Raw genomic sequence first — 12,667 nt, 5'->3', positions numbered from 1 at the left:
GAAGGTATACCGCCCCAAGATGGCCGCCGTATTTCCTGCGCCGGAGCAGTCCATGAGGCGTCTATGCTTATATTATGTCTATGCTGGTGCCTATCTCTAGCTAACTTTCCGGGCGAGATGCGGGGTCACCCTGGACAGGTCGCCAGTCTGTCGGAGGGCCACTCAAAATATCCCCATTCACTAAACACAAAGAAAGTAAAGTAATAATACTTACACTAGCACACACTCCTTTGTTTTTATTGATCCTACGACGGTTGAGCTGCAAATGCGTTCGTGCGCAAGCTTTGAGCCAAGCTAGGCATTCCGTACCAGATTTGGGAAATCTGTGAATTTTATTTCCTCAAATACGATCAGGATACCTAACATCGCCTGTACAGATTCCCCACTGACAGTGGAGAACCATTCTTATTTGAGTTCTGTCGCAAAAACTTTGATTGTGTAGATAGTGGTCTGCTAGTCCACAATCTACATTAGCATGTGTATACTACTTTAGCTTTTGTTTATGAGACGGTCAAGCACGTGGTAGCTGCGCAGTGACGTCAAATGGGCATTAGCCAATGAAACGCGGACCCTGCAGTAAGGTCCATGATGCTAACAATCTAATTAGCATAGGAAAAGATAGCTAAAATGACTATTATTAGTAACAGCTAATATTAATCCATGTATGGTTTTATTTTGTGCATTTATTTCACATAACAAAGAGCCAATGTATATTTTATCTTCTGTTCATTTTGTAGTTTCACTCAACCCGTTTATTGAGCTTTTCAAGCAACAACTTAAAGAATTGTACGCTGTCAAGAAGAAAAGAGCAAGACATTCAGTTTCCTAGCTCATGAAAATTGAGCTTGGCTGGCTGTTGATCTACGTTAACATACACAGTGTATCCAACACATACTAGTGAAAACATTACAACTATGTCAAAAAGGAAAATTTTAAGCCTAGTTTTAAAAGTAGACTGGGTGTCTGGATCACATGAGATGGTTCCACAGGAGAGGCTGCAGTACAACAACGTCAAAACAACATTTCAAAGTCATCACTACACATGTAGTACAAGCTGCATCAAGCAGTGTATTCCACACAAATGATTTGATCCACGGCAGACTGCATTCGTTGAATGCCTGTGATTTACATCACTGTGTGACTTAAGTTCACCAAATCCACAACTTTGAGTTGGTCTATTATTGAGTATCGCTGCAAACAACGTCACTGGTGTGTCGACCACAGCTTCTACACACTCACAATCTGCCCATATCCTAGCCCACAATAATGGTGAGGAACAGACTGCATTGGAGATGCTACATGCTTGCCTAGAACCGATCCAGATTTTAACTGGCTAGGATGATACCTCACAATGGATAAGGAGATTAAAAGATTTGTCTTGCATTCTGCTTTAGAAACTCTTAAGAACCATCAGTAAACATAAAAAGTTTAAATGACATGTCCTGGTCAAAAAATAACACACAACTTTCTTACTTTATTACCAGCTAATTTAATGCCATCGATATTAAGTAATGGATTAAACAGTTTCTTTTTTTTATTACATTGTCCAAAGACAATATCTTATGTCATCTCTGAGTTTAAAAGCAGAAAATGTAGTCATCCAACTTCCTGGTCAGAGCCCTTCAATTGTCAAACCCAGTGACAAGACAAAATGGCAAAATGTCCCTAAGTTAATTTACTGCAAGGTTTTGATGCAGGAACATTGCAAGTAAAAAGTGGGACCTTTATAAGTCCGAGAGAAACTGCCCAATTTGAACTTATTTTCCAAATACCCATTTGAGACTCGGCCAAGACCTACATTACATAAATGTGCCACTGAGCTGCAGCAAAATCCATCTGTAGCCCACATTCACATTCTGTGAGCCAGAATTTGAAAATAATGTTCATTTTTGCAAATGTGTCTTATTGTGGTGTAAGGACCTATGTTTTACATTTATGTGTGTGTTAAAACTTGTATATTTCTGGAAAATGTATATATTATTAATGTGATTTAGCCTTTTTGCTAAATATAGCTTAAAACTTTAACATTTTGTCTAGATATTTACGTTCTGAGAATTTCTTACCTACACAACCTGCTCAAATGACCGTATATAGTTTAGCCACGTACCCAAGACATCATATTTTTACTACAAAAAATGCAATTAATGAGCAAAGAATGGAGTCCCGCTGATTCATGTCATTTTCTGGATTTAAAATACAATTGGGCAAACTGAAAACTTATTTTTGTGAGATTGGGACGCTAAATTGCTACAAAATTAAACCTAGTGCTTTAGCTGTTTTAGTCAACATTGTTGTCTGAGGCAAATTATAATATCAAACTGACCTGTGTGTTCAGCTATATTTGTCATTCCTGAAAACATTAGCAAAGCTTGCAAAGTAAACACAACGTTTTAATGTGTTTTCAGCACACTGTATGTCTTACACCAACGATACTGTTGGTTTTGGTTTTGCTAACCCCAGCCAACACTGCTATCTGAAATTGGCTGTTAAAAGCCAGGAGTGAAACGAGATGGATGGGCTCCAGAAACTCACACAGAGATAAAAATGAACACACAAAAAAATGATAATAGGCTTTCTCGGGACTCTCCTGTATTGTACTAAAATATATCAGTAAAAGAACGCCAGTTAGTGCCTTTGTGTCATGTTTTTAAAAAGGGTGAAGAACAAGGATGGATGGCAAATCTCAGATTTCATGGTTAGTCTTTATTTGCATCCAGGGTACAGTGGATGCTGTCCTCCTTCGGGAATTATTTGAGTAGAAAAAGGCAAAAAGAAACAAAAGTAATCAAGCAGCACACACTTGATATGAAGAAATATCAGAATAATCAGAATCAAATCCCATTTTTTTCAACTAACCTTTGCTTTTACTATAAATCAGCAAAGATTCCAACATTTTCAAAATTTAAAATGTTAATTCAAAAAAAAAAAAACTTGAAATCTTGTGGATGTCTTTGATGTGTTGGTATAAGAGTCAATATTTCATTTTACACAATTATTGCAATATTCTTTCTATTTCACCAATGTAAAAAAAAAATCTAAATGTGCTGGGTTTTTTTTAACACCTTGAAATTAAGACTTACACACACAAGCTAAGCCACTTAATATTGACAAATCTGATGCCTAGTGTGTCAATTATCTGTGAGTTAATATTAGTGGAGATGTTTCTGGAGTTTGAGGATCTCTGCTCTACTTCCCTGGGTTCAAAGTGAAGCTGATAAGGCCATTGGATCAATACAACTCTGAGGCAGATGCTTAAACATTCATTAATACTCTCACTTTAGTATCGATTTCTTTTTCCCCCAGAGCTGAACATGCCCCTGGCCACGGACTTGTAGTCTCAACGCAGTATGTCTGCAAAAGAAGGATGATTATTTAAGAATGAAATATCACTGATTGAGATTGGACTTATTATCTGCAGTCCGCCTCGATGCCGAACAGGTGTCACACTCTGATTTGCAAGAGACTTCACACAGTTTTGATAAGAAGATTTATTGCAAGCATAAACTACTGCAGATGATTACAGTGGAGGATATGATTTATGCCTCCTTCATTGAGGCAATCAGCATAATTTTCCCTTGGTATGACAGATGAGCAGGGAGATGAATACACAAATAAACTCTGCCTGCGTGCCTTAATGTATGCGTGTACCCCCAAAAACAGCAGTGTGAGAGCAAAAACAATATTTCATTTCAAATCTATACTCGCTTCTGCGAGGAGCTCTCCTAAAACATATACCCACAAGCATACACTCACTGACACATAAATATTTAGGAGCATCACTATTTGTCATTCGAATACTTTAACCACTTCAAAGGACAATAATACAAATAAATGAATAGATAAAAGTGGATGTTTGTACAGGTATGAATGAATTTTGTTGCAAATAAATAAATAAACTAATTCCTACAAAATTTTTGTATTCTAGAAGTATTGCTTTAGGTATTACAGAAGTAATAAGATTAAAATATGGCAAACAGTGAGAAAAGTTGTCACTGTTCTGCCACATTGCCTGGATGCCCACAGCAACTCTGGGGGAGCTGCAGAGAAATGTCAGGCAAAAACTTTGGTTCATATTCTTTGTATGACAACAGTCTCTTGACTGAGAAGTATAGGAAAACATCCAGTCCTGGCTAAAATTTACAAAAAGCACCGTAAAGGAATATAAAATAGCATGAACTCTGGGATTACAATTTTAAAAGATGAATTTCTAAAATGATGATACTGAAAAAATACTGACCTTGTTCACAAGCATGGTGGAAAAAATCATGATCTGGAGTTATGTTTTTTTTTTTTTTTTTTTTTTCCATTTGTAACTCAACTTTTTTTTGTCAGTGTGGATAAATTAGTAATTATTAAATTACATTAGTAATTTTCTGTCAGAACACTTTCTAGGTGCTTACCAGAAAGCTGAAGAGGAATTTCCTTCACCAGAATCACAGCGAGACCACACAGGCATCCTAATTAACCAACACCGACATCACCAAAGGAAAAATTAAAGTTATTTTTTCCCGAACTAAATCAGTCAGAAAATCTTAAAGCTCGCTTTAAGAGGGGGATGTGGATAAGAGATCCACATTCCCCTCTTTTGCCCTACAAAGAAGAACTTTGTAGGGCAAAATGGAAAATACTGCCAAGTCAAGATTCACTATAACAGGATGCAATGTCACATTAAACGGGCAAAAGATGTGAATTGATCGTAGTCTCATTTTTTTAACATCACAAAAGACGAGCTTTTCATCAGGAGACGCACAAAATGTTCTAATTATGATATTTGTGTCATTAAAGTGAGAGCAAATGTCCTTAATCTTCATAGCTATTTCTATTTGCATCGCACCAGAATGCATTTCTTACACTATCTGCACTGTAATTCACTTTAATACATTTCAGTTCAATTCAGTTCAAGACGCTTTATTAATCCCAAAGAGAAATTAGATCGCTCTCTGGAAAATTATCTGCAACTTTCTCTGTAGACTTTTTTCCCCCCCATGTGCAACACATTAGAGCAGTATTTTATGTTGTGATTGAGGGAGACCATTAAAAAAGCAGGAGGGTTGTAAATGTATGGCTTTTCCATTATAGATAAGAGGCACAGAGAGACAGAGAGAAGCAGCATAGTGTATGTCCTTGATTTACCGGCATCGATCCCTATCTTCTCGCTTGCTTCATTCATTTGCTTCGTGTAAAAGTGAGTTGTGTGTGTCTGCGTGTATGCGTGCGTGCGTGTGTGTTGTTTGTTTGTGTTTGGGTGAGTAAAGGGGAAACGGTGGGGGGGCCTGACCTGTGGCTATGCAGGGCTCGGCAGAGATAAGATTATCAGAACACACCTAACTGAGATGACTGGCAAGGTGACAGGAGGCCTCTGTGGAGCCTGAGGGCGTGACGTGCCACAGATGTACACACACACACACACACACACACACACATAGACACAGACACGCAGTGATTGGCCTTAAAATACATTTAATCTTTTGTTTATCCCCATCACGAATGGGGAGTATATCTGCATGAAACACCACCGAGGCGTCAAACAGCCATCACAGACTTCAAACGGTGGAGCTTATTATTTTCAGCTACTGAGCTATTTCTTTTGATAACAACTCTCCCAGGAGAGAAAAAGACAAAAATGTGGGAGGGATAGTTTAAAAAACAAAATAAAAAATACAAAGAGAAAAAAAAAAACAGAGAGAGTGGGAGAAACAAGAGTGAAGCCATGTGTTTTTTGGGAAAAGTCGGGTTCATCTGCCTTTTACAGACAGTTGGACCTGTGGAGAGAAAAATGAACCAGCTGTGTCACATGTGGATGGATTTGTCAACCAGCAATGCAGTAAGACAAAAACGTAGGAAAAACAACCTTCTGAAGGAGGAACTGTGAAGAGAAATGGTCCTTGTTGCATCAGCCATTGATATTTAATTGATTCAAATAAATGTTGCGCTGATTTGTATCATATCATGTCCAATACAGGTTTACAATTATTGTTAATATTATCAATATAAAGCATCATCTTTTTCCATTTATATAAAAGTTAACATTATTGTTATTTATTTTAATGTTATTAATGTTACTGCCGATAGTAGTAGCCATAGTTATTTAACATAATGCTCTCTCACAACTAACATATAAGCAACATAATTACTCATAATACAAACATGATTACTCTCTCACAAACTATATTTTGTGCGAGAGTAACCATCTTTTTCCACTAGTCAATGTCCGAGAAGCAAGATACAACCTTGAAAAGTTGCCAGTCACTCACAAGGCAATACAATGGCAGCCATAGCAAACAACTACACACACCTAAGGGACATTCAAAGTTGTAAATTAACCTAACACCCATGGCTTTGGAGTAGAGGAGGACGTCCCTGGAAGGAACTGACACGTAAAAAGGGCTGACACAGCCCTTTTTGTGACCCAAAAAGGGCTGTGGCCCTTTTTGGGTCACAGCAACCCTTGTGACCCAAAAAGGGCTAATGGATGGATGGATTATAATCCTGAAGAATTTGCATTTATGTTTTAAGACAATGAGATTATCTACAATTAATAAAAAAAAAATAGCCCTAACTACAGAGATTTGCTCAAAAGATGAAGTTGTGTCTGCTAGAATACAATTACAAGAGACTTAATAGCACTGTAAATTGCATATAGCTGCCTAATTTATGTCTACCAAGGATCACTTTTACAAGCTGTAATAAAAACTGCCTTTTATCAAACGAAGGCATACAAATTACCGGCTGCAGCCCGAACACACAACCCTCCCGACATTCAGACTGTTTTGTTTTAATAAACATGGAGAACACTGTAGTCTGTGTTTTTTTTTTTTTTTTTTTTTCTTTTCCAGTTTAGAGCAGTGCATATTTGCCAAAATGCTTTTTGATGAAGTGGACCCTCGTCTGTTTGTCCTGCTGAGCAAGAGCTGACCGTCGGCTACGTTGCAAACAGTTTAAGAGCTCGCATTCGGCAAAAAGTTAGCATTATTCAGTAGCCAATTAGTGGCTGAAAGGGTTGGAGAGAAGAGAATTTGTGTTGTTTTCTCCTGCATGTTGCGAAGAAAGACACATATTTAAAAACTCGCCCTGGAACAGTTATGAAGTCCAAAATTTAGCTACAGCTAATACTTGGTGCTCTGTAGTGGTTGAAACATTCCTTTTACTTGCCTCGGCTTCTGTTTGAATCTGCAGGGATTAGCCTGAGACAGCTTATTTCAGAGACAACCACAGAACTCAGTAGTTTTTAATAATGAGGTAAAATGCTTCAGTTTGAATGGGATGGAATGACCCAGACAAAGCCAACCCACCCTCCTCCAGCGAGTTTCCATCTTCGGAGTTCAAAACAAAGATAAACATCAGTTTCGCATTCGGTCACATGTGCACTGTAATATGTGGCTGAGTAATAGGTCACATGGTAATTTACTTATCCTCATTATCTTACTTCCTTATTTTCTGCTTTTTTTCCTTTTCTTTCTTTTCTGACTTTAAATTGTATTTCCATCATCATTAGCTCCTCTGTGGGCTCTGCTAGTACTAAAACACATCCATTTCAAACCCCTAGGCATATTCATTCCTAATAGTTTAGCAGCATGCAGTAGAAAAAAAAAAATCTGTTGTGCAGGACCGGATAGAGAGATGGCAAAGAGGAAGAGGCAGTGCAAGGATCTGAAAGTGTGGTGATGAGATAAATACATACAGCTGGAAAAGGGCAAAGATACAGAGGGGGCAATGAGATGGGGAGATAGATAGAAGCAAAAAGAACGGATAAATAATGTGAGGGGCAGAGAGAGGCCGGATGGAAGGAGAGATGGATTGGATCCACTTGAGTGGCCCAGAGGAACAGATGAATCTATGTGATGCATGATGGGAGCTAGTCCAATGAGACAACCAATCACAAGCTTTGGTCTAAATGGGATAACCAATCAAGAGTTTTGGCTGGCATCATCATTCGCCATCTCAGATAAGTCTCAGTACATTTTATCCATCTTCCACCTCAATACACACTCTCACACACTCGTGTGCGTGTTTGGGGGGCGTCTGTGTGTTTTTGCATAGCTGCAATATTACAGATGTTCAGAATATATTCATTTGTGTGTTATATTTTCTGATATTGCTCTGGATTGATTTCTCAGCTTTGCCACTGCATCACAAAAAAAAAAAAAAAAAAAAAAAAAAACTGAATGGGCAAAACGCAGTGGCAACGTTTTCTGCAAGTGCAAGTGTGGTTGGCAGTACAAATGCACTAACTCAAATATTCTGAAACACTTTTCTGTGTAAATGAGACAGAAAAAAAGCTTTCTAAACATGTGGGTCACACACAAGTGTGTGTGTGTGTGTACCTGTGTAACTATGCTATTTTGGATCATTTCTGGTATATTCATTGGGACCAAAGCCGAGGCCTAAAACAGTGGGTCCTCTTTTGAGGTTTGTAGTTAGGTTTAGACGTGAATTAGGTTTTAGTTAAGCATGGGGTTAGGAATAGACTAGTAATGTTAGGATTAGGGAAAACGTTGGGGTTATGCCTAAATGCAGTTTCTAAAATGAATGGAAGTCAATGCAAAATCCTAACATGGGAAGAAATACAAACGTGCGTGCGTGCGTGCGTGTGTGTGTGTGTGTGTGTGTGGGTTGCGTGGGGCCTGTGAGAAAGTGAAAAAAGTAACATAGCATGACACCGTATTCATGAGCCGTATGAAGGTCAAAACGTCAGGATGTGCTGTAATTGCGGTAGACGTTTTAATTAAAGCATTTGCGAAGGTTTTTGAAGGGTTACAGCCCATGGAGCACCGAGTGATCCCACTGTCACAGAAACTCAGGAGGACTGACATGCGTTTGTGTGCTCGTGTGGTTCTGCGTGTCCATGCTTGTGTGTGATCATACGTATCAACACAGAGAGACAGACAGCTCCGGTCCTCTGGCGGTGTTGTGACAAGCTTATTTGAAATAGTCTAAAATAGATCTTTTTCTTTGGTCTATCTTCTAATTGCTTTTTCTTTTCTTCTTTTCTTCCAACACAACTTTTTTTCTCTACCTCAGCACAGTCATTTTCCCGGAGAAACACTTATTCCTATTTCGAGTCAGGTAAACACTTTGGTGGGGGTTTGTTGTGCTATTTACTTGTCAGCAGGCAGCTGTGGCTTATAATGTACAATAATTTCTTTCTATTGATGTAATTACTTTTGCAGAAAATAGAAATATGATTTGGGATGTGCAGATGAGTGCTACTGTTAAGATGACGGGTAGCACTTGGTGTAACCTTAACAAAGATATGGTGATTGTTAAGATCGTTACATTTATGAGGCTCAATGCTCATAATAATTGTAGCTTTACATAAGAACATCACCTCACTATAAAAAAAAGACATGGGATACAAACACCCACATAACCAAGGAAAGCTGAGAATCGGTGTGATAGCAGAACCAGATTTATTTAGTCTGAACACTGTGTGTTTTTTTTTTTTTTTTTTTTAAAGCTTTCCCTCTTTCTACAACAGTAAACACACGGGCAACAAAACTAATTTATTGTCTCCAGGTTTGCTGGAGTTTGTTTAAATTTGATAAGGAACCTAATGTTATTTTTTCCCTCCATAATAACAGTATCTCAACTTTCTATAAAGAAGTAGCAAGCCAATTACCTCTGAATAAACACCTGTGCCTCCATACAAAAGCATTCATCTATATTTAGATACGTTTATATGAAGATAATAAAGGAAGTGCTGTATCAGACAGTCTCTATCAGGGTTTCTTTTGACCTATCACATCTTAAAATATACTAAGTTGTAACTTTACAGACCAAAGAGACCACTAACACCCAGCTTCCTTTAAAAAAGGAAGAAGTTCCTTTCCACTACTGACGGATGCTGGCTTCATTTGAAAATCAATAATTGAATGAAAGTGATTGGGCTTTTTTTTTTTTTTTTTTTTTTTTTTTTGAGAAATATTGACAAAAAATTACATTATAAATTAAATTTGACTCCACCTCTGTGTAACTAGGGTAAAACTAGAACATACATGATTCATTTTGAATATTTTCAAACAAATCAATTACTTTGATTCTATATTTGTGCATAAGATTTGAATCGGATTGACTTTTAATACACCTTGACCTGACATTTGTTGCAAATTGGTTCAAATCTATCCTATTTTCACAAACAGAATCAGTAAAAAAAAAAGTGATTAATTAATACAAAAGACAAAAAGGGTAGACAGTCATTTTCTGGTACAACATCTTTTGTTGCAATTTGTTTGTGTGTCTTAGTTTTACTCAGAAGTTAAAATTTGCACATTCAAAGATGGACTATCAGAAACACCCCTGAGGTTAGTGCTGCGAATGAAAGGCAACAGACGAGAAACAGCAGAAGAAGAACACTCCGGGGTTTTTTTTCTTCTGAATACTGCTGATGGGTGAGCTACTGCCAGTAATACATTTGTCACAGTTTGAAAAGCATGTGAACAAGAAATTTACCTCTTTTTCCTATAATAACTAACAGTCACATTTATACTCTGGTGTTTGAAAGTGAAAACACACATGCTCAGTCTCAAATCAACAGAAGACGGAGTGGGGAAAAATAAAAAATAAAAATAGGCAGCCTTTATTAGCAAACCTGATGGGACTTCTCTAACTGGTGAACAGAGGAGAGTGCCTGCAGGAATCCATCATCCAACCCACCCAAGCACACCTAACTGCATTACCATACTGCGTTAGTTGATTCCATATTCCAGTGCAGAGGCTCTGTGGGTATATCATGTTTTGAAGTGATGCAGTTTTGTATTGAAGTTTTTGCTTTTGCAAAACTCTTGCTGCGGTTGACTCCTGATAGATCTTTTGTCATGCATTTCCTGCAATACGGCACATATTCAGGGATCGTATGTGTTTCATTTAACCGTGTCTGAATGCACCGTATGTGAATCTTCGTATTCCTAAGGTAACTCTGTTCCTGCATGGTGTCCTCACTATGTGCTATGGCATTGATTCCTGATGGCCAGAGGCTGGCTGCGTATTGATCCAAATGCTTTCATAAACATGCTGGGATGACTTATAGAGTACGTGTTTGCATTTGTGTGTGTGTGTTTGTCTCTCTGTTCGTGCAGCTGGCTGAGTGATAGGAAGAGCGAACAGATTCAGTGAAATATCAATGACATTTTCTTCTCACAACATGATGAAATATTGCAGACATATTCAAACAAGCTCAGCGATGTTCCCGGGAAATGAAAGCTTTCACTATTTTTTTTTTTTTTTTTACAAAAGCAGTGTCTCATTAAGACGGTGACTCAAAGTCTTGATTAGGAGGGGAATTTCATCACCCCTCATAGTGCTGGGCCACATGCTTATCTTGGGTCGGCATTTTAAGATCACATAAATAAAAGCACATGTTTAAATCAAAGTGATTGCACAAATTTTGTGAATTTTGTGTTTTAAACCCATTTTTGATTAAAGTATTAAGAATATTATGTAGATTCTTTGTTTGAAGTAAAGTGATAAATTCAGGATTATCTTTAAAAACCTTCAAGGGGTCAAAGCGTTGCTGGTTTCAAGGAGGTCTTAGGAGGTTGGAGAGCTGATGTAAAGCTTTTACTCTCCTGGGCCAGAGGTACTCTGAGTCATCTGTAAATAAATAAACATTTTCAAAACATTATATTTAGTTCATCTTCAAATTTTAAGCACTTCTAACGTCTCTGCGCTGTGAACATATCACTCCACATCTGGTAAAGCCCAGGACTGACACACAGGAGATTAAAATTGCAGAAAGGCACAAACTGGGGTTTCTTTAGGCGACAGCATGCCCTGCTGTACACCAAGACCAGTTTTCAAAAGTTACTGAAAATATAAACATAGCATTTATGCAAGCTTGAAAATGTTTACGGACTTTCAAGCTTTTGAACAGCTCATGCATAACCTTCTCTGGATAAGTATTTAACACTTGAGAAACTTCTTAATGGCTTTTCTTTCCTGGGTATATCTGTCTCTTCTTATAACTCAGATCTGCGTAAATTAAAGACCATCTCTCACATAAAAGCTCAAATGGCAGATCTGGTTCCTTTTATGTACAAGTGGGATTAAACATTTGAGAAAATCTTCAAAATATTTCTAGCCAAACTCACACCATTCACACACTCATACACCAATAAACTAAGCATAAGTTTGCATGAAACAGATCACTGCTGATAACCACTAGTCGCTTTTCAAATTTTAAGTACTTTTGACGTCTCTGCGTTTGTCAACTAAAACAACCTCAGCCAAAAAAGTCATGTAAATGAATTAAATTTACCACTACGCTTTTAAATCACACTAATTTTTTTTTTTTTTACTAATTACACGTTTTATATCTTCTGTGCATCATTTAATAATTTACAACTCTGATACTTATAACTGCAACTTACAATTATTTGTGAAATATCAGTTTCTACTTTAACAAGCAAGATAAACTATGTGAACTTCACAAGTATCAGTTCATCTATTGTATTCCACTTATATCAGATCGATTTGCTTAGACAAACTTTCTGTGCAGTTTTTTTCTGTTTTTGGTATCTAGAGTGCTAACCTCTGCCAGAAACACATTATTGCTTCAGCAGTCCTTTTCCACCGTCTCTGTGTGACTGCATCATATTTGAGGAGACGGGCTGGAGGAGGATGAATTCAGCTAATATCTTTCTGTAGGTCTATCACAGAGCCCATTCTTTCC

At 37.6% G+C, this 12,667-nt stretch overlaps 1 long non-coding RNA gene across 1 annotated transcript; it reads right to left on the bottom strand.

Moving 5' to 3' along the window:
• Window positions 1-81: 81 nt before the first annotated feature.
• Window positions 82-11,716, bottom strand: LOC107836742 (uncharacterized). The gene is made up of 3 exons (XR_001662686.1): window positions 11,705-11,716; window positions 1,220-1,224; window positions 82-161 (listed from the first exon to the last, which is right to left on the bottom strand). It is a non-coding gene; the product is annotated as an uncharacterized LOC107836742 (long non-coding RNA).
• Between the last annotated feature and the right edge of the window lie 951 nt (window positions 11,717-12,667).

The sequence above is a fragment of the Poecilia formosa genome, unplaced genomic scaffold, assembly GCF_000485575.1.
Source record: "Poecilia formosa unplaced genomic scaffold, Poecilia_formosa-5.1.2 Scaffold80, whole genome shotgun sequence".
NCBI classification, from domain to species: Eukaryota; Metazoa; Chordata; class Actinopteri; order Cyprinodontiformes; family Poeciliidae; genus Poecilia; species Poecilia formosa.
The sequence above is the reverse complement of the archived record's forward strand: the minus strand, read 5'-3'. Positions and strand labels throughout refer to the sequence as shown.